Below are 27,234 nucleotides of genomic sequence, written 5' to 3'. Positions count from 1 at the left end.
GTGTAACAAAGCATTGCGGTCTGTGAACTTCCTGAAGAGTGTAGAGTGCAGCATACCAATTTTAATGTATAGTTGTACATCGAGGAAATCTATTTGCTGTTTATCATAGAGCATCTTAAACTTTAATGCTTAATTGGAGGAGTTTAATTTGTAAAACCAGTCTTCCAGTTCCTGTATGGAGCCCCTCCAGATGACAAACAAATCGTCAATGTATCTCTTAAAGTATAGAATTTCACGTTTCTTGAATAGATCAACCTCCTCCTCCTCAAAGCTGGACATAAATAAATTGGCATAGGATGGGGCCACATTGGACCCCATCGCTGTCCCCTGGAGTTGAAAGTAGAATTGCTTCTCAAAGCGGAAATAGTTAGATGTTAAACATAATTCAAGAAGGTGAGTAAAGATTTCAACTGGGGGACCCACATATGGGTACTTCAAAAGGTGCTTCCTGACGGCAAGGACTCCTTCGGAATGCGGGGACACAGTATAAAGACTGGTCACATCCATTGTGACCAGTATGGTGTCTGCTTCCAAGTTGTTGAGAAGTTTTAAGTCCTGTAATAGGGATGTAGAGTCCCTAAGGTATGAGGGCATATTTAAGACAAACGGCTGTTGGATAGAATCTAAAAAAGTCGCTACCGGTTGGAAGATGGATCCAATGGCCGAGACAATGGGTCTGCCTGGTGGTGAAGCTAAACTTTTATGGATCTTTGGCAGTGTGTATATCACCGGTATTCTGGGATGTATAGTAGTTAAGTAGGTGAGTGTAGCTTTATTTATGTATCCATGTGTGAATACATCTCTCAAATACTCATCCAATTGTTTCTTCAAACCTTGAGTGGGATCCCCCTGGAGTTGTTTGTTGGTCATGGGGTCTGACAGTTGTCCCATTATTTCAAATCTATAATCTTTGTAATTCATGAGCACTATGGCTCCGCCCTTGTCGGCTTCCCTTATGACAATATTTTTGTCCTCCGCCAGATCCCTCAATACATTCGTTTCTATCAATGACATGTTATCAAATGTGTCATTATTGTGTTCTTTGATGGAGACCTCCATTTCTTTAAGTGTAACTCTTGAAAAGGTCTTTTTCCTACATTATACATTATGTATTATATATTGTAATTTGGTGGATTTTTCCACATTATGTTTGTATACGCTTTGTATCAGTCACAGTCTGGAATGTGCATCGTATTACACTGCAGATTCCTTTTTCTGTTTGATGCACAATTAAGTTTTGGAATATACTGTTTAACATCTTTTCTGTTCTTTCGTTCTCCTATGTCTGTCTTTGTCTTGCTTTTGCTTTACTTTCATTTCATTTTGTTTTCATTTTGGTCATCATGCCTTACGCTCTATTATGCCTCACACCTAATGTCATGTGTTGTTTGTTTTTATTCTCACAGCTGTTCACTACGTTGCCCGGGACGGTGACGTCACAGTTGGGGGCGGGCCAACCCGGGAGAGCGTGCGTGCGACGCTTAGTTGTGGAGTTATAAGGTGGTCGGGTAAGTCTGTTTGCAAAACTTTGTCTGAAGATGGACTTGTTAGTCCGAAACGTTAACACAGTAAAGATTACTTTTGTCAAGACCTGTGGAGTGCTCTTTCCTTTTCAAGCTATATATATATATATATATATATATATATATATATATATATATATATATATATATATATATATATATATATATATATATATATATATATATATGTTAACACTGGGCTATCCTCCCTACTAATAATGTATATAAAGATTTAGGTGTATGAGTGCTTGTAAGTAAGCTCCTTTTTTGACATTTGACCATTGACTGCTTAAAATTTCTTTGTTAGAACTCACAAAAACCTGTCAGGATTTTGCAAGGTCATGCTAGACATAATGATGTATTCAAAGCAAAGAATTGCCTTAGAATAGTATTTATATGTATTCTTTACATATTATATATTAGTTGTTTAAATACTGACTATATGTGTAAATGTTTAGATTCTATAAATATATACAGAAAGTGAAGCAATCTGCCAGGAAGGAACAGCAGCTCAGTGGCTTGTTCAGTGACCCGGTTACCACCTGGGAGTATCCCAATTGCACTTTTCAGAGTAGAACTTCCCTGAAGTTTGTCAGTCTAATCAAGGTTAGTTCAGCCCCAAAATACCAGGCAATTCTTCTTTGAACAAGGGAAATCTCCAAAACGATTGTCAGAGGTTGCAATGGTCCTTATTAAAGGGACATTTATAGACCTCAAGGTATCAATATAAATTGTTTAATTACATGTTGTAAAAACATTGCAATATACTTTTATAATTTATTTTGTTCTCCTTTCCTGTAATTTAATTCTGAATATTATGGGCTTTCCTATTCATGTTAAACATGGAAGTTCAGACACAGCTATATTCCACACAGTCATTGGTTGCACACTCTAGTAAGCCATTTATAACCATTCCTAATTGGCCTCAGCAGAAAAGGTAACTTAAGTTACAATATGGCAGCGCCCACTGCTTTGTGGACATTAGAATGTCACCCTTATTTTTTCAATACTTAAACAACTAATATTATTTTTAAAAATACATGTACAAATTATCAGGCTAATCTTTGCTTTGAATACAACATTCAAACAATGATTTATTTAGTGTTTAGTGTCCCTTTAAGGTGTAAGATTACCTGGTATTTTAGGACTGGACTGACCTTGCTAAGTGGGGTCACACTGATATACTTTAGGGAAGTTCTCCTCTGTGAAAAAGCACAATTGGACTAAACGAGGCTGCTCCTAGGTAGTAACTCACCATAGAACAAGCTACTGAGCTGTTGTTCGTTCCTGGTAGAGTGTTTCTCTTTCTGTACGCATTTGTTCCTATAAAGTAATCTGTGATGCCTTATTTAAACTTGTTTCCCACTTAACCATTTCTTTTGCTGAGGACAAATAGGGACATATACAAAACAGGCAATAAAGAGTGTGCCCAGAAGGCTGTGCGGAAACCCTGTTAGATAATTATTTTAACAATCCTATGTGCCACTCACAGCCTTGTTTGCAGCCTCTTTTATTGCTTGTTTTATGTGTATTTGAAGAACGCCAATAGATTCTGCATTCCTAAATTTAGGTTTAAACATGGCAGCGCCCATTACTAGAAATGGAATTTAGAAAACCAACAATTTTCACACTTAATTATAGGAAAATGGGGCAAAACAAATAATGAAAGTATATTGCAAAGTTTCTTTTCTAGAGATTGTAGACTAGTTTATTTACACTATATTAAAAGAAGCTGTCATTGTGTCTGTTTTGTGACTTCAATATACATATTTCGTTATGGTTCATTCTATGCTAAACAAATGACAAATATATATATATATATATATATATATATATATATATATATATATATATATATATATATATATATATATACAGTGGGACCTCGGTTTACGAATTTAATTAGTTCTCCGGGACGTTTCGTATTGCGAAAAATTCGTAAACCGAAACACGGTTTCCCATAGGAATGCATTGAAAACCAATTAATGCGTTCCGGAGGTGAGAAAAAAGTCAAATAAAGGCTCCAAAACCTGCTGCAAATGGCTCCAATGGCTCCAAAAGGCTCCACAACTTGCTGCAATTGGCTCCAAAAGGCTCAACAACTTGCTGCAAATGGCTCCAAAAGGCTCAACAACTTGCTGCAAATGGCTCCAAAACCTCTCCAACACCTCCACACTGCTACCCACACTTCAGTATGCAGGGGCAAACCGGAACACTTGTTTCGTATTGCGAAAAAAATTTGTAAACCGAGGGGCAAACCGGGACACTTGTTTCGTATTGCGAAAAAAAATTCGTAAACCGAGGCATTTTTTTTAAGAATTTTCATTCGTAAACCGAAATTTTGTTTACTGAGTCGTTCGTTAACCGAGGTCCCACTGTATGTATATATATATATATATATATATAGGGGTGGAAAAATATATCTATAGTTTACTAGTTTAGGATTAAAAGTTACTAGCAAATTTACTTACTAAACTAAAAGTTACTAACGCTATACTAGGAACGAGCAACAGCTCAGTAGCTTGTTCTAAGGCGAGACAGCACCTAGAAGCCCAATTATGCTTTTCTCAGAGAACTTTCCTGAAGTATATCAGTCTGATCCCACCGAGTAAGGTCAGTCCACCCTTAAAATACAAGGCAATCCTTCAGCCTTCAATGCATTTATAGTCCTCTTAACACATTGGGCAAGCAGTCTATGTCTGGTTTACCCATTATAGTATTATGACCATGGGGAGGTCTCCCTAAGGGTGATAGGGGAAACCAGATGTGGACTCCTTGTACAGTGTGCCTTAAGGAATATGACTGCACCTCACTGACGAGGACCACAGAAGGCCGAAACGATCATCTGGGGTTGTCTTGTTCCTTGTTCAGAGGAAATTGCCTGCTATTTCTTGACTGGACTGATCTTGCTTGGTGGGATCAGACTGATATACGTCATGAAAGTTTCCTTTGTGAAAAGCACAACTGGGCTAAAAGAGGCTGTTCCTAGGTGGTAACTCGCCATAGAACAAGCTATTAAGCTGTTGTTCGTTCTTGGTAGAGCGCTTCTCTGTTTGTAAGAAGTTAAAAGTTACTAGCCCAGAGGGAAAAAAAGTTACTAGTCTATTCAATATTAAATATAGGAAAAAGACAAATTTCTTCATCCGGGACTAGTGGACTTGTGAAGAAGAAAATAAAAATATAATATAATTTTATTATTATTTTTGTACGTCAATTTTGTTTTCTGTAATTTTATTCTCTCCATCTTCAACGCTGCTGTAATGTTATATTATCTCGTAAAGATGTAATTTTAAATGTATACAATATAAAAACTAATAAAAAATTGTGGGATTTATATAGATAAGCAGTTTATGTTAATTTATATATGTATTTTGTATTTTTTATGTCCTTTTTTGACACAGGTGGCAAGTAACCCACTGACAAGTATTGTGATATCTGTTCTTCTCAATTAGATGTTCAAACTTAATTTTGCGTTTCCAGTAAACATGTTTTTAATAAGGAAAGAACCTTTAAAAATAGTACAGCATGTGTTTCATATTATTATAATGCCAACATATGTTGATAAACGAGACAACTGCATTAACATTCTAATTGTAATATTTTAATATTATTATTATGCAAAATTATTCAAACTGTATGGATGAAACTTTATGTGGTACATTTATGAGATGAAGGACGAATGACAAAATCCTATTTTTATCAAGTGTAAAAAAAAATGTTTGTAAAATTTTTCTTCATCTGAATACAATAACAAAAAATAGGAGCTATTTATTTTGAAAATGTATTGATGAGAACATTGATCTATATACTGTGTGTGTATATATACATATATATATATATATATATATATATATATATATATATATGTGTGTGTGTATGTATATATATATGTGTGTGTGTCTCTCTCTCTCTCTCTCTCTCTCTCCCTCTATTAGGGGTGTGCATTCGAATGCTTTGGTAGCATCTGAATGTGGAAGAAGGCACCCACTTGCCGCATTCCGCTCTTTTCTTACCCACATTTATTCATGAGCAAGTGCAACACAGATCTTAATGTGTTGTACTATCACATCCCAAAAAAGTCGAAAGCGCGAGTGGCTGCCTTCTTCCGTATTTGGATGCTACCAAAGAACCCGAATGCACACCCCTAATACATATATACAAAAGCCTGTGTCACCCTGGGAGGTTCCCAGTTGGTTTGTTTGGATGCATGCATTGTGTGGGTGCTGGTTTAGGGTCCCAGGAAGGGGGAGACCTTGTCTTGGTCCTGGGCTTGATCCTTTGGCGCCAAATGTAACTGACTTCCCCCAGTTTTGCTTTTAAACATTGCTGTGAATCTGCTGGCGAGTGCTGGGTTTTTGTGTGTTGTGTGTGTGTGTGTGTATATATATATATATATATGTGCATGTATCTATCTCTATCTATATATCTATCTATATACTGTATATATCCCAGACAAAGTTCATTCCAGAATTTCAACACAGCAGCCTTGGGTGCAGCAAAAAGGATAAATATAGAAACAGAGAGAAGGGCACTCCAAAAGTCTTCAGCAAACAAGGTCACTTTAATTGTGAACGTTTTTGAGTCCAAACAGACTTGTGACATCCTCAGACAAACGTGTACATACGTATATATACGTATATATATATATATATATATATATATATATATATATATATATATATAAAAGCAAAAGAAGAGTGCACTCACCAGGACTTTTCAATGATTTATTTCCAAAGATGTGAATGTTTTTGGGGGTTTAGCCCCTTCCTCAGACATACAAAAAACACTTGTTTTTTGTATGTCTGAGGAAGGGGCTAAACCCCGAAAACGTTCACATCTTAGGAAATGAATCATTGAAGAGTCCTGGTGAGTGACTCGGTATCTGGAGTGCTTGTCTGTTCTACGTGTGTGTGTGTGTATATGTGTGTGAATATATATATATATATATATATATATATATATATATATAGTCCAGTTCAATAGAAAGTACTCACCAGATCTTATAAATGTCAAGCTGAATTTACATAATACAAAGAAAACATACCTGAACCTTATAACCCCACCGCCAAAATCGCTTCAGCCACAAACCGGAACTACCATGGCGTCATGACCGCTCCACTGCGCATGGTTACCGGAAGCGACATATCTAAAACAAAGAATAGTGACAACTGTTTGAGCATATCAGCAAGACAAAATGTATACATTGTAGTCTAGCTATCCGTGTCATTAATCCTCAAAGGTTACTGGCATATATCCAAACATAACAACATACACTTTTACTAAGGGAAAAAAACCTTTTAAAAATACTTATAACAGAACACTGCTGCATTTATATACCTAAGTAAGACTTGTGTCAACAAAGTAATTACAGAGCTATACAGATAATAATGCTTTAGCAGAAATAACAGCCTCTAGACGCTTCTAGCCTGTAATGAGTGTCTGGATTCTGGATAAAGGTATTGTGGACCAATTCTCCTTGCAAAACAGCTCCAGTTTAGTTAGGATTGATGGTTGCCGAGCATAGACAGTCTGCTTCAAATCACCCCACAGATTTTCAATGATATTCAGGTTTGGGGACTGGGATTGCCATTCCAGAACATTGTACTTGTTCCTCTGCATAAATGCCAGAGTAGAGTTTGAGCAGTGCTTTGGGTCGTTGTCTTGTTGAAATATCCAACCCCGGCGTAACTTCAAATTTTGTGACTGATTCCTCAACATTATTCTCAAGTATCTGCTTATATTAAGTGGAATCCATGCTACCCTCAACTTTAACAAGAGGGCCCTATTTCTGTGGGAACTTACAATCTGGGTAGCAAGTGTTTGTCTTGGAACGGTGTGTCCTTTTGCCGCCATGCATAACGCCCCTTGTTATGACCAAATAACTGAATCTTTGTTTCATTAGTCCACAGCACCTTCTTCCATAATGAAGGTTGCTTGTCCAAATGTGCGTTTGCATACTTCAAGCGACTCTGTTTGTGGCGTGTGTGCAGAAAAGGCTTCTTCTGCATCACTCTCCCATACAGCTTCTCCTTGTGCAAAGTGCTCTGAATTGTTGAACGATGCACAGTGACACCATCTGCAGGAAGATGATGTTGTAGGTCTTATGGAGGTGGTCTGTGGGCTGTTTTTGACCGTTCTCATCCTTTGCCTTTGCCTCCCCAAAATTTTACTTTTCCTGCCACTTCTGGCCTTAACAAGAACTGTGCCTGTGGTCTTCCATTTCCTCACTATGTTCCTCATAGTGGACACTGACAGCTTTAATCTCTGCAATAGCTTTTTGTAGCCTTCCCCTAAACCATAATGTTGAACAAGCTTTGTTTTCAGGTAATTTGAGAGTTGTTTTGAGGCCCACATGTTGCCACTCTTCAGATGAGAGTCAAAGAGAACAACAACTTGCAATTGGTCACCTTAAATACCTTTTCTCATGATTGGCTGTCTATAAAGTTTAAGGCTTAATGGGCTCACCAAAACAATTGTGTGTTCCGATTAATCAGTGCTAGGTAGTTACAGGCCCCAAGGCAGAACACTGTGCGATCTGCGTTCTTATTGCAGAAACTGAAGGGTCTCTGCAGAAAGAATGGCAGTGGCAGTTAAAATTATTTTTTTGCCTGCACATTTAATTTCTACCTGCAGGTGTCACTGTTCCGTTCTATCTCAATGTAAATATTTGCCATGTTCCTTTTTTTCAATTTCCTCCCACTTCCTGAACTCCAGTATGGTACAGGGTAACAGCACATTGCAGAAAAGGTAAGTCAGGGCTTAACAAATGTATTCTAGGAGTAAAGGAGCCAACCATAATACTTAGCAGACAGATTTTTTTGTTCTTTTTTGTTCTTTAATAAGTGTGTGTATGTTGTGTATATATGGTGTGTGTGGGTATATGGTGTGTGTGGGTATATGGTGTGTGTGTGTGTATATGTTGTGTGGTTGTGTGTGTGTGTATTTGTTGTTTGTGGTTGTGTGTGTATATGTTTGTGTGTGTATAAGTTGTGTGGTTGTGTGTGTGTATTTGTTTTGTGTGGTTGTGTGTGTATATGTTGTGTGTGTATATGTTGTGTGTGTATATGTTGTGTGTGTATATAGTGTGTGTGTATATGTTGTTTGCGTTTATATGTTGTGTGTGTGTATATGGTGTGTGTGTGTGTATATGGTGTGTGTGTGTGTGTATATGTTGTGTGTGTGTATATATATATATATTTTGTGTGTATATGTTGTGTGTGTATATGTTGTGTTTGTGTGTGTGTGCATTGTGTGTATATGGTGTGTGTGTGTATATGGTGTTTGTGTGTGTGTGTATATATGTTGTGTGTGTATATGTTGTGTGTGTGTGTTGTGTGTGTATACGTTGTATATGTTGTGTTTGTATATGTTGTGTGTGTGCGTATATGTTGTGTGAGTGTGTTTGTGTATGTTGTGTTTGTGTGTGTATATTTTGTGTGTGTATATGTTGTGTGTGTATGTTGTGTTTGTGTATGTATGGTGTGTCTGTGTGTGTATATGTGGTGTGTATTGTGTGTGTGTGTATATATGTTGTGTGTGTGTGTGTATATATATATATATATGTTGTGTGTGTATGTTTATATATATATATATATATATATATATATATATGTTGTGTGTATATATATATATATATATATATATATATATATATGTTGTGTGTGTATATATATATGTTGTGTGTGTGTGTGTATATGTTGTGTGTGTATATGTTCTATGTATATTTTGTGTGTGTATGTTGTGTGTGTGTGTATATGTTGTGTGTTTGTGTGTGTATACGTTGTGTATGTTCTGTGTGTGTATATATGTTGTGTGTGTGTGTGTGTGTATATATGTTGTGTGTGTGTGTGTGTGTATATATATACAGGGAGTGCAGAATTATTAGGCAAGTTGTATTTTTGAGGATTAATTTTATTATTGAACAACAACCATGTTCTCAATGAACCCAAAAAACTCATTAATATCAAAGCTGAATAGTTTTGGAAGTAGTTTTTAGTTTGTTTTTAGTTATAGCTATTTTAGGGGGATATCTGTGTGTGCAGGTGACTATTACTGTGCATAATTATTAGGCAACTTAACAAAAAACAAATATATACCCATTTCAATTAATTATTTTTACCAGTGAAACCAATATAACATCTCAACATTCACAAATATACATTTCTGACATTCAAAAACAAAACAAAAACAAATCAGTGACCAATATAGCCACCTTTCTTTGCAAGGACACTCAAAAGCCTGCCATCCATGGATTCTGTCAGTGTTTTGATCTGTTCACCATCAACATTGCGTGCAGCAGCAACCACAGCCTCCCAGACACTGTTCAGAGAGGTGTACTGTTTTCCCTCCTTGTAAATCTCACATTTGATGATGGACCACAGGTTCTCAATGGGGTTCAGATCAGGTGAACAAGGAGGCCATGTCATTAGATTTTCTTCTTTTATACCCTTTCTTGCCAGCCACGCTGTGGAGTACTTGGACGCATGTGATGGAGCATTGTCCTGCATGAAAATCATGTTTTTCTTGAAGGATGCAGACTTCTTCCTGTACCACTGCTTGAAGAAGGTGTCTTCCAGAAACTGTCAGTAGGACTGGGAGTTGAGCTTGACTCCATCCTCAACCCGAAAAGGCCCCACAAGCTCATCTTTGATGATACCAGCCCAAACCAGTACTCCACCTCCACCTTTCTGGCGTCTGAGTCGGACTGGAGCTCTCTGCCCTTTACCAATCCAGCCACGGGCCCATCCATCTGGCCCATCAAGACTCACTCTCATTTCATCAGTCCATAAAACCTTAGAAAAATCAGTCTTGAGATATTTCTTGGCCCAGTCTTGACGTTTCAGCTTATGTGTCTTGTTCAGTGGTGGTCGTCTTTCAGCCTTTCTTACCTTGGCCATGTCTCTGAGTATTGCACACCTTGTGCTTTTGGGCACTCCAGTGATGTTGCAGCTCTGAAATATGGCCAAACTGGTGGCAAGTGGCATCTTGGCAGCTGCACGCTTGACTTTTCTCAGTTCATGGGCAGTTATTTTGCGCCTTGGTTTTTCCACACGCTTCTTGCGACCCTGTTGACTATTTTGAATGAAACGCTTGATTGTTCGATGATCACGCTTCAGAAGCTTTGCAATTTTAAGAGTGCTGCATCCCTCTGCAAGATATCTCACTATTTTTGACTTTTCTGAGCCTGTCAAGTCCTTCTTTTGACCCATTTTGCCAAAGGAAAGGAAGTTGCCTAATAATTATGCACACCTGATATAGGGTGTTGATGTCATTAGACCACACCCCTTCTCATTACAGAGATGCACATCACCTAATATGCTTAATTGGTAGTAGGCTTTCGAGCCTATACAGCTTGGAGTAAGACAACATGCATAAAGAGGATGATGTGGTCAAAATACTCATTTGCCTAATAATTCTGCACTCCCTGTATATATATATGTTGTGTGTGTATATGTTGTATGTATATTTTGTGTGTATATATATGTTGTGTGTATGTGTATACGTTGTGTATGTTCTGTGTGTGTGTATATATGTTGTGTGTGTGTATATATATATATGTTGTGTGTGTATATGTTGTATGTATATTGTGTGTGTATGTTGTGTGTGTGTGTGTATATGTTGTGTGTATACGTTGTGTATGTTGTGTGTGTGTGTGTATATGTTGTGTGTGTGTATATGTTGTGTGTGTGTGTGTGTGTATATGTTGTGTGTGTGTGTGTGTATATGTTGTGTGTGTGTGTGTGTATATGTTGTGTGTGTGTGTGTATATGTTGTGTGTCTATATGTTGTGTGTGTGTATATATGTTTCTTGTGTGTGTATATGTTGTGCGTGTGTGAGTGTATGTTGTGTGTGTATATATGTTTTTGTGAGTGTGTATATGTTGTGTGTGTATATGTTGTGTGTGTATATATGTATATATATGTTATATATGTGTGTGTATATATATATATATGTGTGTGTGTGTGTATATGTTTTGTGTGTATGGTGTGTGTGTATATATACATGTGTAGAGATCACAGAAGCTGAAACTTTACCAAATAAGTTAATTGTATATGCACAGTATTTGAAAAATGGGGTTGTGGACCCTTACCAAGCCTTTTTCTTCATAAATGGAAAGAGTCCACAGCTGCATTCATTACTTTTGGGAATTCAGAACCTGGCCACCAGGAGGAGCCAAAGACACCCCAGCCAAAGGCATAAATACCCCTCCCACTTCCCTCATCCCCCAGTCATTCTTTGCTTTTCGTCCCAGGAGGTTGGCAGAGAAGTGTCAGAAGTTTTCGATAGTCTCTTAAGGAGGGTAGTACTCTTTTAGCATGGGACTGGAGTTTTAAGTTGTCCTTTTAGCCTCTCAGTGAGAGCATGGGTGAAAGTTAGAGTCCGGAGATGCAGGAGAGTCTTTCTGCGCAACCATTCCGACTCATATTAACAGCTCCACAAGCAATCAGCGTTGACGAGTTTCGCTGCCTGCTTTTTTCTCTCAAGTCCATGGCAGAAGCGACTCTGTCACACTTGAAGGGCCGTGTTCCTGTTCCACGGCGTAGATTCCGGTAAGATTGTTTCATCTTACTTTCATCATGAATGTATTGTAATTACAGCTGTTTATCCGAGAGGGGCTACAACCTTTCGGGGATAACTGGAGTGAGGCTCCTTTTGTATCTAGGAATCAAGGGTTAATATCTTCTGAGGGGGGTTATTGAACAGGGGGGTTTATAATCATGTTTGTTATGTGATTCTGTCTGCTACTGTGTAGTGTTGCTTTGTCTCATGGCTATGTTGGAACATTGCAACCTTGTGACGCGGCCTTTATGGTTGGGTGCGCTTTTGCATGAACTGTACGGTTTACCTTGTGACTCCATTTCAGCTTTCCTGACCATGTGGCAACGGAGAAATCCTGGTCCGCTGTTGTCTGGTTCTCTGGAGGTGGTGAGTGCCCCACCCATTGGGAGTGTAAGTTGCTGTTTCGATTTTTCTTATTGGTCCATTTTTTATTCAGTGTCCCAGTTATGGAGGATTCTGATTATTTTGAGACGAATGTCTCTGTTTCAGACTCTATTTCTTGCGAAGAATATGATTTGGCCTAGGTGATACATGCCCATCAGTTATGTTCCGAATGCCGTTTTAGAGTGCTCTGTTCCTCGGGATCGGGGAATCAGGTGGCTACTGAGCCATCCGCCTCTGGGGATTCTATTTCCCACGAGACGAGTTCCCTACCACCAACTCTTACTACGCATGCAGGTAACCCAAATGCTACTTATCCTTCTATGGAGTGTGGCCTGTTCCCACCGTAGGTTACAACGTGGGTCCGCTGGCGTATCTGCACCTCATGGGAGTGTGCTTACGATTTTGTCCATGTTTCATTAACTGGTGCTCGTCAGGCGTGGGATCGCCTGGTCAAGTATAGCCCTCCGGGGGAGCGACTGCCCCTGAGGCCTCAGGGGGTCAACCTTCGGGGCCGGTGTTTTCTTTTGTCCCGGCGGAGGTATGTTGCGCCTTTTGTTATAGACTGGCGGCCTTCGTGTTGTACTAAGGCACATTTTTGGCATTGCTGGAGGATCCCACTCTTAATGGGTTTGGGGATTCTTAGTCTTAATCTCGACTGACTTGCATGCATAGACATAAGGGGATGAAGTAATCTTATGGTCTTTGTTATTTGTGTATCCTTTTCCAGTTCTGAGCTTAGAAGTCACGGACCCCTGTTGGGCTGTTCCTGCGAGTCTGTCCGTTCTTCCTGGGCGATAGCCTACGGGTTGCCTTATCCTTTATTTTCATCTGGTGAGGATTATTTTTATTTGGTCTAAAGGTCATGTTGTGGTGGGAGGTTTCCTTCGGGAACTTTCTTCTCTGGAATTGATATTCGCAATTTTATGGTCGCACTGTTTACAAAGTCTGTCTGATTCTTTATCCTTCCATCTCGGGGGAGACTCTATATGACCTTGACAGTGCTGGGTCCCTTGGTTTCAGGCTGGTCCAGACTGGGTACAGATCCTTCTGTCTTTGAGGCCTAGTTCAGACACATGGCGCCTTTTTATGTCCAGCTGGTTTTGTGTTGTTTACTTGTTATTTTACAAGCTTCAGCTAGCATCCTGAGAAGACTTGATGGTCCGTAGTTGTTCAGGGGCATGGGGGATTGGTTCAGTCCTCATTCTAGTGGGCCGGGACTCTTTTGAGATCCGCGGCGACATGCTCAGTTGTTTTCCAATGTTTCCGGGAACTAGAGCATTCCTTCCCGTTGTGGGTTGGAGGCTTGGAGGATTTAGGTCCTTCATACCGCTGTTCTTACGGTTTTGCCTTCCATGGTCCCTTTGGAAGTGTCCTTTTAGGACTTGTTCCTTTTAGAGATTCTCTTCCTTTGGATCGAGACTTTCTGGACTTCGTCCAGTTTTTCTGATGGCTTTGGCCGCTTAATTAGGAAGTGAAGGCTGTGTGGCTCTGTCTTCCTTCGGGAGTTAGTCGTCTCCATATCAGGAGCGATAGGAGGTGTTGTCTCTCTTTTCAAGCTTTTTTGCTTAGGGGATGTTTCTCCAACATTGGTGTGTCCGGTCCACGGCGTCATCCTTACTTGTGGGATATTCTCTTCCCCAACAGGAAATGGCAAAGAGTCCCAGCAAAGCTGGCCATATAGTCCCTCCTAGGCTCCGCCCACCCCAGTCATTCTATTTGCCGTTGCACAGGCAACATCTCCACGGAGATGGTTAAGAGTTTTTTGGTGTTTAAATGTAGTTTTTCTTCTATCAAGTGTTTGTTATTTTAAAATAGTGCTGGTATGTACTATTTACTCTGAAACAGAAAAGGATGAAGATTTCTGTTTGTAAGAGGAAGATGATTTTAGCAGACAGTAACTAAAATCGATTGCTGTTTCCACACAGGACTGTTGAGATGAAGTAACTTCAGTTGGGGGAAACAGTTAGCAGTCTTTTCTGCTTAAGGTATGACTAGCCATATTTCTAACAAGACTGAGTAATGCTGGAAGGCTGTCATTTCCCCTCATGGGGACCGGTAAGCCATTTTCTTAGTCAAACATATAAGAATAAAGGGCTTAAAAAGGGCTAAAAAACTGGTAGACATTTTTATGGGCTAATTCGATTGCTTTATTGGGGCATATTATTCAGATTCTAGCTAACAATTGGCATTATAATCTTGGGGAACGTTTAAAAAACGGCAGGCACTGTGTTGGACACCTTTTTTAGTCAGGGGGCCTTTCTAGTTATAGACTGAGCCTCATTTTCGCGCCATTACTGCGCAGTTGTTTTTGGAGAGCAGGGCATGCAGATGCATGTGTGAGGATCTAAGAATCACTAAAGCTTCTAGAAGGCGTCATTTGGTATCGTATTCCCCTCTGGGCTTGGTTGGGTCTCAGCAAAGTCTATAGCTGGGACTGTATAGGGGTTAAATTTAAAAACGGCTCCGGTTCCGTTATTTTAAGGGTTAAAGCTCTGAAATTTGGTGTGCAATACTTTTAATGCTTTAAGACACTGTGGTGAAATTTTGGTAATTTTTGAACAATTCCTTCATACTTTTTCACATATTCAGTAATAAAGTGTTTTCAGTTTGAAATTTAAAGAGACAGTAACGGTTTTATTTTAAAACGTTTTTTGTGCTTTGTTGACAAGTTTAAGCCTGTTTAATATGTCTGTACCTTCAGATAAGCTATGTTCTATATGTATGAAAGCCAATGTGTCTCCCCATTTAAATTTATGTGATAATTGTGCCATAGCGTCCAAACAATGTAAGGACAGTAATGCCACAGATAATGATATTGCCCAAGATGATTCCTCAAATGAGGGGAGTAAACATGATACTACATCATCCCCTACTGTGTCTACACCAGTTTTGCCCACACAGGAGGCCCCTAGTACATCTAGTGCGCCAATACTTATTACCATGCAACAATTAACGGCTGTAATGGATAACTCTATAGCAAATCTTTTATCCAAAATGCCTATTTATCAGAGAAAGCGCGATTGCTCTGTTTTAAACACTGAAGAGCAAGAGGGGGCTGATGATAATTGTTCTGACATACCCTCACACCAATCTCAAGGGGCCATGAGGGAGGTTTTGTCTGATGGAGAAATCTCAGATTCAGAAAAAATTTCTCATCAAGCTGAACCTGATGATGTAACTTTTAAATTTAAATTAGAACATCTCCGCGCACTGCTTAACCCCTTAATGACCACAGCACTTTTCCATTTTCTGTCCGTTTGGGACCAAGGCTATTTTTACATTTTTGCGGTGTTTGTGTTTAGCTGTAATTTCTCCAACATAGGTGTGTCCGGTCCACGGCGTCATCCTTACTTGTGGGATATTCTCTTCCCCAACAGGAAATGGCAAAGAGCCCAGCAAAGCTGGTCACATGATCCCTCCTAGGCTCCGCCTACCCCAGTCATTCTCTTTGCCGTTGTACAGGCAACATCTCCACGGAGATGGCTTAGAGTTTTTTAGTGTTTAACTGTAGTTTTTCATTATTCAATCAAGAGTTTGTTATTTTCAAATAGTGCTGGTACGTACTATTTACTCAGAAACAGAAAAGAGATGAAGAATTCTGTTTGTATGAGGAAAATGATTTTAGCAACCGTAACTAAAATCCATGGCTGTTCCACACAGGACTGTTGAGAGCATTAACTTCAGTTGGGGGAACAGTTTGCAGTCCTTGCTGCTTGAGGTATGACACATTCTAACAAGACGATGTAATGCTGGAAGCTGTCATTTTCCCTATGGGATCCGGTAAGCCATGTTTATTACGATTGTAAATAAGGGCTTCACAAGGGCTTATTTAGACTGTAGACATTTTTTGGGCTAAATCGATTGATATTAACACTTATTTAGCCTTGAGGAATCATTTATTCTGGGTATTTTGATATAATAATATCGGCAGGCACTGTTTTAGACACCTTATTCTTTAGGGGCTTTCCCAAAGCATAGGCAGAGTCTCATTTTCGCGCCGGTGTTGCGCACTTGTTTTTGAGAGGCATGGCATGCAGTCGCATGTGAGAGGAGCTCTGATACTTATAAAAGACTTCTGAAGGCATCATTTGGTATCGTATTCCCCTTGGGTTTGGTTGGGTCTCAGCAAAGCAGATACCAGGGACTGTAAAGGGGTTAAAGCTTAAAACGGCTCCGGTTCCGTTATTTTAAGGGTTAAAGCTTCCAAAATTGGTGTGCAATATTTTCAAGGCTTTAAGACACTGTGGTGAAAGTTTGGTGAATTTTGAACAATTCCTTCATGTTTTTTCGCAATTGCAGTAATAAAGTGTGCTCAGTTTAAAATTTAAAGTGACAGTAACGGTTTTATTTCAAAACGTTTTTTGTACTTTCTTATCAAGTTTATGCCTGTTTAACATGTCTGAACTACCAGATAGACTGTGTTCTGAATGTGGGGAAGCCAGAATTCCTATTCATTTAAATAAATGTGATTTATGTGATAATGACAATGATGCCCAAGATGATTCCTCAAGTGAGGGGAGTAAGCATGGTACTGCATCATTCCCTCCTTCGTCTACACGAGTCTTGCCCACTCAGGAGGCCCCTAGTACATCTAGCGCGCCAATACTCCTTACTATGCAACAATTAACGGCTGTAATGGATAATTCTGTCAAAAACATTTTAGCCAAAATGAACCCTTGCCAGCGTAAGCGTGGATGCTCTGTTTTAGTTACTGAAGAGCATGACGACGCTGATATTAATATCTCTGAAGGGCCCCTAACCCAATCTGAGGGGGCCAGGGAGGTTTTGTCTGAGGGAGAAATTACTGATTTAGGGAACATTTCTCAGCAGGCTGAATCTGATGTGATTACTTTTAAATTTAAATTGGAACATCTCCGCATTTTGCTTAAGGAGGTATTATCCACTCTGGATGATTGTGAAAATTTGGTCATCCCAGAGAAACTATGTAAAATGGACAAGTTCCTAGAGGTGCCGGGGCTCCCAGAAGCTTTTCCTATACCCAAGCGGGTGGCGGACATTGTTAATAAAGAATGGGAAAGGCCCGGTATTCCTTTCGTCCCTCCCCCCATATTTAAAAAATTGTTTCCTATGGTCGACCCCAGAAAGGACTTATGGCAGTCAGTCCCCAAGGTCGAGGGAGCGGTTTCTACTTTAAACAAACGCACCACTATTCCCATAGAGGATAGTTGTGCTTTCAAAGATCCTATGGATAAAAAATTAGAAGGTTTGCTTAAAAAGATGTTTGTTCAGCAGGGTTACCTTCTACAACCCATTTCATGCATTGTCCCTGTCACTACAGCCGCATATTTCTGGTTTGATGAACTGATTAAGGTGCTCGATAGTGACTCTCCTCCTTATGAGGAGATTATGGACAGAGTCAATGCTCTCAAATTGGCTAATTCTTTCACTCTAGACGCCTCTTTGCAATTGGCTAAGTTAGCGGCTAAGAATTCTGGGTTTGCTATTGTGGCGCGCAGAGCGCTTTGGTTGAAATCTTGGTCGGCTGATGCGTCTTCCAAGAACAAGCTACTAAACATTCCTTTCAAGGGGAAAACGCTGTTTGGTCCTGACTTGAAAGAGATTATCTCTGATATCACTGGGGGTAAGGGCCATGCCCTTCCTCAGGATCGGCCTTTCAAGGCAAAAAATAGACCTAATTTTCGTCCCTTTCGTAAAAACGGACCAGCCCAAGGTGCTACGTCCTCTAAGCAAGAGGGTAATACTTCTCAGGCCAAGCCAGCTTGGAGACCAATGCAAGGCTGGAACAAGGGAAAGCAGGCCAAGAAACCTGCCACTGCTAACAAGACAGCATGAAATATTGGCCCCCGATCCGGGACCGGATCTGGTGGGGGGCAGACTCTCTCTCTTCGCTCAGGCTTGGGCAAGAGATGTTCTGGATCCTTGGGCGCTAGAAATAGTCTCCCAGGGTTATCTTCTGGAATTCAAGGGACTTCCCCCAAGGGGGAGGTTCCACAGGTCTCAGTTGTCTTCAGACCACATAAAAAGACAGGCGTTCTTACATTGTGTAGAAGACCTGTTAAAAATGGGAGTGATTCATCCTGTTCCATTGAGAGAACAAGGGATGGGGTTCTACTCCAATCTGTTCATAGTTCCCAAAAAAGAGGGAACGTTCAGACCAATCCTAGATCTCAAGATCTTAAACAAATTTCTCAAGGTCCCATCGTTCAAGATGGAAACCATTCGAACTATCCTTCCTTCCATCCAGGAAGGTCAATTCATGACCACGGTGGATTTAAAGGATGCGTATCTACATATTCCTATCCACAAGGAACATCATCGGTTCCTAAGGTTTGCATTCCTGGACAAACATTACCAGTTCGTGGCGCTTCCTTTCGGATTAGCCACTGCTCCAAGGATTTTCACAAAGGTACTAGGGTCCCTTCTAGCGGTGCTAAGACCAAGGGGCATTGCAGTAGTACCTTACCTGGACGACATTCTGATTCAAGCGTCGTCCCTCCCTCGAGCAAAGGCTCACACGGACATCGTCCTGGCCTTTCTCAGATCTCACGGCTGGAAAGTGAACGTGGAAAAGAGTTCTCTATCCCCGTCAACAAGGGTTCCCTTCTTGGGAACAATTATAGACTCCTCAGAAATGAGGATTTTTCTAACAGAGGCCAGAAAGTCAAAACTTCTGGACTCTTGTCGAATTCTTCATTCCGTTCCTCTTCCTTACGTAGCTCAGTGCATGGAAGTGATCGGGTTGATGGTAGCGGCAATGGACATAGTTCCTTTTGCGCGCATTCATCTAAGACCATTACAACTGTGCATGCTCAGTCAGTGGAATGGGGACTATACAGACTTGTCTCCAAAGATACAAGTAAATCAGAGGACCAGAGACTCACTCCGTTGGTGGCTGTCCCTGGACAACCTGTCACGAGGGATGACATTCCGCAGACCAGAGTGGGTCATTGTCACGACCGACGCCAGTCTGATGGGCTGGGGCGCGGTCTGGGGATCCCTGAAAGCTCAGGGTCTTTGGTCTCGGGAAGAATCTCTTCTACCGATAAATATTCTGGAACTGAGAGCGATATTCAATGCTCTCAAGGCTTGGCCTCAGCTAGCGAGGACCAAGTTCATACGGTTTCAATCAGACAACATGACGACTGTTGCGTACATCAACCATCAGGGGGGAACAAGGAGTTCCCTAGCGATGGAAGAAGTGACCAAGATTATTCTATGGGCGGAGTCTCACTCCTGCCACCTGTCTGCTATCCACATCCCGGGAGTGGAAAATTGGGAAGCGGATTTTCTGAGTCGTCAGACATTGCATCCGGGGGAGTGGGAACTCCATCCGGAAATCTTTGCCCAAGTCACTCAACTATGGGGCATTCCAGACATGGATCTGATGGCCTCTCGTCAGAACTTCAAAGTTCCTTGCTACGGGTCCAGATCCAGGGATCCCAAGGCGGCTCTAGTGGATGCACTAGTAGCACCTTGGACCTTCAAACTAGCTTATGTGTTCCCGCCGTTTCCTCTCATCCCCAGGCTGGTAGCCAGGATCAATCAGGAGAGGGCGTCGGTGATCTTGATAGCTCCTGCGTGGCCACGCAGGACTTGGTATGCAGATCTGGTGAATATGTCATCGGCTCCACCTTGGAAGCTACCTTTGAGACGAGACCTTCTTGTTCAGGGTCCGTTCGAACATCCGAATCTGGTTTCACTCCAGCTGACTGCTTGGAGATTGAACGCTTGATTTTATCGAAGCGAGGTTTCTCAGATTCTGTTATCGATACTCTTGTTCAGGCCAGAAAGCCTGTAACTAGAAAGATTTACCACAAAATTTGGAAAAAATATATCTGTTGGTGTGAATCTAAAGGATTCCCTTGGGACAAGGTTAAGATTCCTAGGATTCTATCCTTCCTTCAAGAAGGATTGGAAAAAGGATTATCGGCAAGTTCCCTGAAGGGACAGATTTCTGCCTTGTCAGTGTTACTTCACAAAAAGCTGGCAGCTGTGCCAGATGTTCAAGCCTTTGTTCAGGCTCTGGTTAGAATCAAGCCTGTTTACAAACCTTTGACTCCTCCTTGGAGTCTCAATTTAGTTCTTTCAGTTCTTCAGGGGGTTCCGTTTGAACCCTTACATTCCGTTGATATTAAGTTATTATCTTGGAAAGTTTTGTTTTTAGTTGCAATTTCTTCTGCTAGAAGAGTTTCAGAATTATCTGCTCTGCAGTGTTCTCCTCCTTATCTGGTGTTCCATGCAGATAAGGTGGTTTTACGTACTAAACCTGGTTTTCTTCCAAAAGTTGTTTCTAACAAAAACATTAACCAGGAGATTATCGTACCTTCTCTGTGTCCGAAACCAGTTTCAAAGAAGGAACGCTTGTTGCACAATTTGGATGTTGTTCGCGCTCTAAAATTCTATTTAGATGCTACAAAGGATTTTAGACAAACATCTTCCTTGTTTGTTGTTTATTCAGGTAAAAGGAGAGGTCAAAAAGCAACTTCTACCTCTCTCTCCTTTTGGATTAAAAGCATCATCAGATTGGCTTACGAGACTGCCGGACGGCAGCCTCCCGAAAGAATCACAGCTCATTCCACTAGGGCTGTGGCTTCCACATGGGCCTTCAAGAACGAGGCTTCTGTTGATCAGATATGTAGGGCAGCGACTTGGTCTTCACTGCACACTTTTACCAAATTTTACAAGTTTGATACTTTTGCTTCTTCTGAGGCTATTTTTGGGAGAAAGGTTTTGCAAGCCGTGGTGCCTTCCATTTAGGTGACCTGATTTGCTCCCTCCCTTCATCCGTGTCCTAAAGCTTTGGTATTGGTTCCCACAAGTAAGGATGACGCCGTGGACCGGACACACCTATGTTGGAGAAAACAGAATTTATGTTTACCTGATAAATTTCTTTCTCCAACGGTGTGTCCGGTCCACGGCCCGCCCTGGTTTTTTAATCAGGTCTGATAATTTATTTTCTTTAACTACAGTCACCACGGTACCATATGGTTTCTCCTATGCTATTATTCCTCCTTAACGTCGGTCGAATGACTGGGGTAGGCGGAGCCTAGGAGGGATCATGTGACCAGCTTTGCTGGGCTCTTTGCCATTTCCTGTTGGGGAAGAGAATATCCCACAAGTAAGGATGACGCCGTGGACCGGACACACCGTTGGAGAAAGAAATTTATCAGGTAAACATAAATTCTGTTTTTCCTCTTACTCATTTACTGTACCCACACATATTATATACCGTTTTTCTCGCCATTAAATGGACTTTCAAAATATACCATTATTTTCATCATATCTTATAATTTACTATAAAAAATATTATAAAATATGAGGAAAAAATGGAAAAAAACACACTTTTTCTAACTTTGACCCCCAAAATCTGTTACACATCTACAACCACCAAAAAACACCCATGCTAAATAGTTTCTAAATTTTGTCCTGAGTTTAGAAATACCCAATGTTTACATGTTCTTTGCTTTTTTTGCAAGTTATAGGGCCATAAATACAAATAGCACTTTGCCATTTCCAAACCACTTTTTTTCAAAATTAGCGCTAGTTACATTGGGACACTAATATCTTTCAGGAATCCCTGAATATCCATTGACATGTATATATTTTTTTTTAGAAGACATCCCAAAGTATTGATCTAGGCCCATTTTGGTATATTTCATGCCACCATTTCACCGCCGAATGCGATCAAATAAAAATTTTTTTTTACTTTTTCACAAATTTTTTCACAAACTTTAGGTTTCTCACTGAAATTATTTACAAACAACTCATGAAATTATGGAATAAATGGTTGTAAATGCTTCTCTGGGATCCCCTTTGTTCATAAATAGCAGACATATATGGCTTTGGCTTTGCTTTTTGGTAATTAGAAGGCTGCTAAATGCCACTGCGCACCACACGTGTATTATGCCCAGCAGTGAATGGGTTAATTAGGGAGCATGTAGGGAGCTTCTAGGGTTAATTTTAGCTCTAGTGTAGTGTAGTAGACAACCCCAAGTATTGATCTAGGCCCATTTTGGTATATTTCATGCCACCATTTCACCGCCAAAAGCAATCAAATAAAAAAAAATTGTTCACTTTTTCAAACTTTAGGTTTCTCACTAAAATTATTTACAAACAGCTTGTGCAATTATGGCACAAATGGTTTTAAATGCTTCTCTGGGATCCCCTTTGTTCAGAAATAGCAGACATATGTGGCTTTGGCGTTGCTTTTTGGTAATTATAAGGCCGCTAAATGTTGCTGCGCATCACATGTGTATTATGGCCAGCAGTGAAGGGGTTAATTAGGTCGTTTGTAGGGAGCTTGCAGGGTTAATTTTAGCTTTAGTGTAGAGATCAGACTCCCACCTGACACATCCCACCCCCTGATCCCTCCCAAACAGCTCTCTTCCCTCCCCCACCCCACAATTGTCCCCGCCATCTTAAGTACTGGCAGAAAGTCTGCCAGTACTAAAATAAAAGGTATTAAAAAAAATATATATATTTTTTTTTAGCATATTTACATATGCTGCTATGTAGGGTCCCCCCTTAGCCCCCAACCTCCCTGATCCCCCCAAAATAGCTCCCTAACCCTCCCCCTCTGCCTTATTGGGGCCATCTTGGGTACTGGCAGCTGTCTGCCAGTACCCAGTTTGCAAATAAAAATGTTTTTTTTATTATTTTTTTTGATTTGTTTCTGTAGTGTAGCTTCCCCCCCACAGTCCAATATCCCCCCAGCCAAACCGATCAACAAACAAATACATAAACCCCTTTGATCCCCACTTATAAGATAAAACTTTCTGTAGCGTAGTGGTTCCCACCCGCTCCCTCCCCGTGCACGCGCCCGCCCGGCCTCCCCGTGCACGTGCGCGCGTCCGTGCGCGTCCCCCCGGTCGTCCCCGCCCCCGATCCCGCCCCCCCTCCGCATCACAAAGGCCATCGATGGCCGCCACCCACCTCCCACACCGGCTCCCACCCACCAACGAACATAGCCGTTAATGTCCGGTGCAGAGAGGGCCACAGAGTGGCTCTCTCTGCACCGGATGGCTAAAAATGGTTATTGCAGGATGCCTCGATATCGAGGCATCACTGCAATAACCGGAAAGCAGCTGGAAGCGAGCAGGATCGCTTCCAGCTGCTTTCCACACCGAGGACGTGCAGGGTACGTCCTCAGGCGTTAACTGCCTTTTTTTTTAGGACGTACCCTGCACGTCCTCGGTCATTAAGGGGTTAAGGAGGTGTTATCTACTCTGGATGATTGTGACAATTTGGTCATACCAGAGAAATTATGTAAGATGGACAAGTTCCTAGAGGTTCCGGTGCCCCCCGACGCTTTTCCTATACCCAAGCGGGTGGCGGACATAGTAAATAAAGAGTGGGAAAAGCCCGGCATACCTTTTGTTCCCCCCCCCTATATTTAAGAAATTATTTCCTATAGTCGACCCCAGAAAGGACTTATGGCAGACAGTCCCCAAGGTCGAGGGGGTGGTTTCTACTCTAAACAAACGCACTACTATTCCTATCGAAGATAGTTGTGCTTTTAAAGATCCTATGTATAAAAAATTAGAAGGTTTGCTTAAAAAGATTTTTGTACAGCAAGGTTACCTTCTACAACCAATTTCATGCATTGTTCCTGTCACTACGGCACCGTGTTTCTGGTTCGAGGAACTAGAAAAGTCGCTCAGTAGAGAAACTTCATATGAGGAGGTTATGGACAGAGTTCACGCACTTAAATTGGCTAACTCTTTTGTTTTAGATGCCGCTTTGCAATTAGCTAGATTAGCGGCGAAAAATTCAGGGTTTGCTATTGTGGCGCGCAGAGCGCTTTGGCTAAAGTCTTGGTCAGCGGATGTGTCTTCCAAGACAAAATTGCTTAACATCCCTTTCAAAGGTAAAACATTATTTGGACCAGAATTGAAAGAGATTATTTCAGACATCACTGGGGGAAAGGGCCACGCCCTCCCACAGGATAGGTCTTTTAAGGCTAAAAATAAGCCTAATTTTCGTCCCTTTCGCAGAAACGGACCAGCTTCTAATTCTGCATCCTCTAAGCAAGAGGGTAATGCCTCACAGCCCAAACCAGCCTGGAAACCAATGCAAGGCTGGAACAAGGGTAAGCAGGCCAAGAAGCCTACCACTGCTACCAAAACAGCATGAAGGGATAGCCCCCGATCCGGGACCGGATCTAGTGGGGGGCAGACTCTCTCTCTTTGCTCAGGCTTGGGCAAGAGATGTTCAGGATCCTTGGGCGCTAGAAATAGTTTCTCAAGGTTATCTCCTGGAATTCAAGGAACTACCCCCAAGGGGAAGGTTCCACAGGTCTCACTTATCCTCAAACCAAGTAAAGAGACAGGCATTCTTACATTGTGTAGAAGACCTGTTAAAGATGGGAGTGATACATCCAGTTCCAATAAGAGAACAAGGAATGGGATTTTATTCCAATCTGTTCGTAGTTCCCAAAAAAGAGGGAACATTCAGACCAATTTTGGATTTGAAGATCCTAAACAAATTTCTCAGGGTACCATCGTTCAAAATGGAAACTATTCGAACGATCCTACCCACCATCCAGGAAAGTCAATTTATGACTACCGTGGATTTAAAGGATGCGTACCTACATATTCCTATCCACACGGAACATCATCAGTTCCTAAGGTTCGCTTTTCTGGACAAGCATTACCAGTTTGTGGCACTTCCATTCGGATTAGCCACTGCTCCAAGGATTTTCACAAAGGTACTAGGGTCCCTTCTAGCGGTTCTAAGACCAAGGGGCATTGCAGTAGTACCTTACTTGGACGACATCCTAATACAAGCGTCGTCCCTGTCAAAAGCAAAGGCTCATACGGACATCGTCCTAGCCTTTCTCAGATCTCACGGATGGAAGGTGAACAAAGAAAAAAGTTCTCTGTCCCCGTCAACAAGAGTTCCCTTCTTGGGAACAATAATAGATTCCTTAGAAATGAGGATTTTTCTGACAGAGGTCAGAAAATCAAAACTTCTAAGCTCTTGTCAAGTACTTCATTCTGTTCCTCGTCCTTCCATAGCGCAGTGCATGGAAGTAATAGGATTGATGGTTGCAACAATGGACATAGTTCCTTTTGCATGAATTCATCTAAGACCATTACAACTGTGCATGCTCAAACAGTGGAATGGGGATTATACAGACTTGTCTCCGATGATTCAAGTAGATCAAAAGACCAGAGATTCACTCCGTTGGTGGCTGACCCTGGACAATCTGTCCCAGGGAATGAGCTTCCGCAGACCAGAGTGGGTCATTGTCACGACCGACGCCAGTCTAGTGGGCTGGGGCGCGGTCTGGGAATCCCTGAAAGCTCAGGGTCTATGGTCTCGGGAAGAGTCTCTTCTCCCGATAAACATTCTGGAACTGAGAGCGATATTCAATGCTCTCAGAGCTTGGCCTCAACTAGCAAAGGCCAAATTCATAAGGTTCCAATCAGACAACATGACGACCGTTGCATATATCAATCATCAGGGGGGAACAAGGAGTTCCCTGGCGATGAAAGAAGTGACCAAAATAATTAAATGGGCGGAGGATCACTCCTGCCACTTGTCTGCGATCCACATCCCAGGAGTGGAAAATTGGGAAGCGGATTTTCTGAGTCGTCAGACATTCCATCCGGGGGAGTGGGAACTCCATCCGGAAATCTTTGCCCAAATAACTCAATTATGGGGCATTCCAGACATGGATCTGATGGCGTCTCGTCAGAACTTTAAGGTTCCTTGCTACGGGTCCAGATCCAGGGATCCCAAGGCGACCCTAGTAGATGCACTAGTAGCACCTTGGACCTTCAACCTAGCTTATGCATTCCCACCGTTTCCTCTCATTCCCAGGCTGGTAGCCAGGATCAATCCTGAGAGGGCCTCGGTGATCTTGATAGCTCCTGCGTGGCCACGCAGGACTTGGTATGCAGACCTGGTGAATATGTCATCGGCTCCACCATGGAAGCTACCTTTGAGACAGGACCTTCTTGTTCAGGGTCCATTCGAACATCCGAATCTGGTTTCCCTCCAACTGACGGCTTGGAGATTGAACGCTTGATTTTATCAAAGCGTGGGTTTTCAGATTCTGTAATAGATACTCTGATTCAGGCTAGAAAGCCTGTACCTAGAAAAATTTACCATAAAATATGGAAAAAATATATCTGTTGGTGTGAATCCAAAGGATTTCCATGGAACAAGATAAAAATTCCTAAGATTCTATCCTTTCTACAAGAAGGTTTGGAGAAAGGATTATCTGCAAGTTCTCTAAAGGGACAGATCTCTGCTTTATCTGTTTTACTGCACAAAAGACTGGCAGCTGTGCCAGATGTTCAAGCATTTATTCAGGCTCTGGTTAGGATCAAGCCTGTTTACAGACCTTTGACTCCTCCCTGGAGTCTAAATCTAGTTCTTTCAGTTCTTCAAGGGGTTCCGTTTGAACCTTTACATTCCATAGATATTAAGTTACTATCTTGGAAAGTTTTGTTTTTGGTTGCTATTTCTTCTGCTAGAAGAGTTTCAGAGTTATCTGCTCTGCAGTGTTCTCCGCCCTATCTGGTGTTCCATGCAGATAAGGTGGTTTTGCGTACTAAGCCTCGTTTTCTTCCTAAAGTTGTTTCTAACAAAAATATTAACCAGGAGATAGTTGTACCTTCTTTGTGTCCGAATCCAGTTTCAAAGAAGGAACGTTTGTTACACAATTTGGACGTAGTCCGTGCTCTAAAATTCTATTTAGAGGCTACTAAAGATTTCAGACAAACATCTTCCTTGTTTGTTGTTTATTCTGGTAAAAGGAGAGGTCAAAAAGCGACT

The 27,234-nt window shown here is 41.3% G+C and overlaps 1 protein-coding gene across 2 annotated transcripts in view; it reads left to right on the top strand.

Annotated features, from left to right (window-relative positions):
* TBC1D5 (TBC1 domain family member 5) overlaps positions 1 to 27,234 on the top strand; it is a 1,730,009-nt gene that overhangs the window by 61,978 nt on the left and 1,640,797 nt on the right. Inside the window, exon 1 of one of the 2 annotated variants that reach the window (XM_053714214.1) lies at positions 1,412 to 1,508. The exons of the other annotated variant lie outside the window; for it this stretch is intronic. The gene's annotated coding sequence lies outside the window, so the exon portion shown is untranslated. Of the gene's footprint in view, positions 1 to 1,411; positions 1,509 to 27,234 lie in introns of those variants that run through there. 2 annotated transcript variants of the gene reach the window in all.

The sequence above is a fragment of the Bombina bombina genome, chromosome 5, assembly GCF_027579735.1.
Source record: "Bombina bombina isolate aBomBom1 chromosome 5, aBomBom1.pri, whole genome shotgun sequence".
In the NCBI taxonomy this organism is placed as follows: domain Eukaryota; kingdom Metazoa; phylum Chordata; class Amphibia; order Anura; family Bombinatoridae; genus Bombina; species Bombina bombina.
Note: the sequence above shows the minus strand (reverse complement) of the source record. Positions and strands in the feature narration are given on the sequence as shown.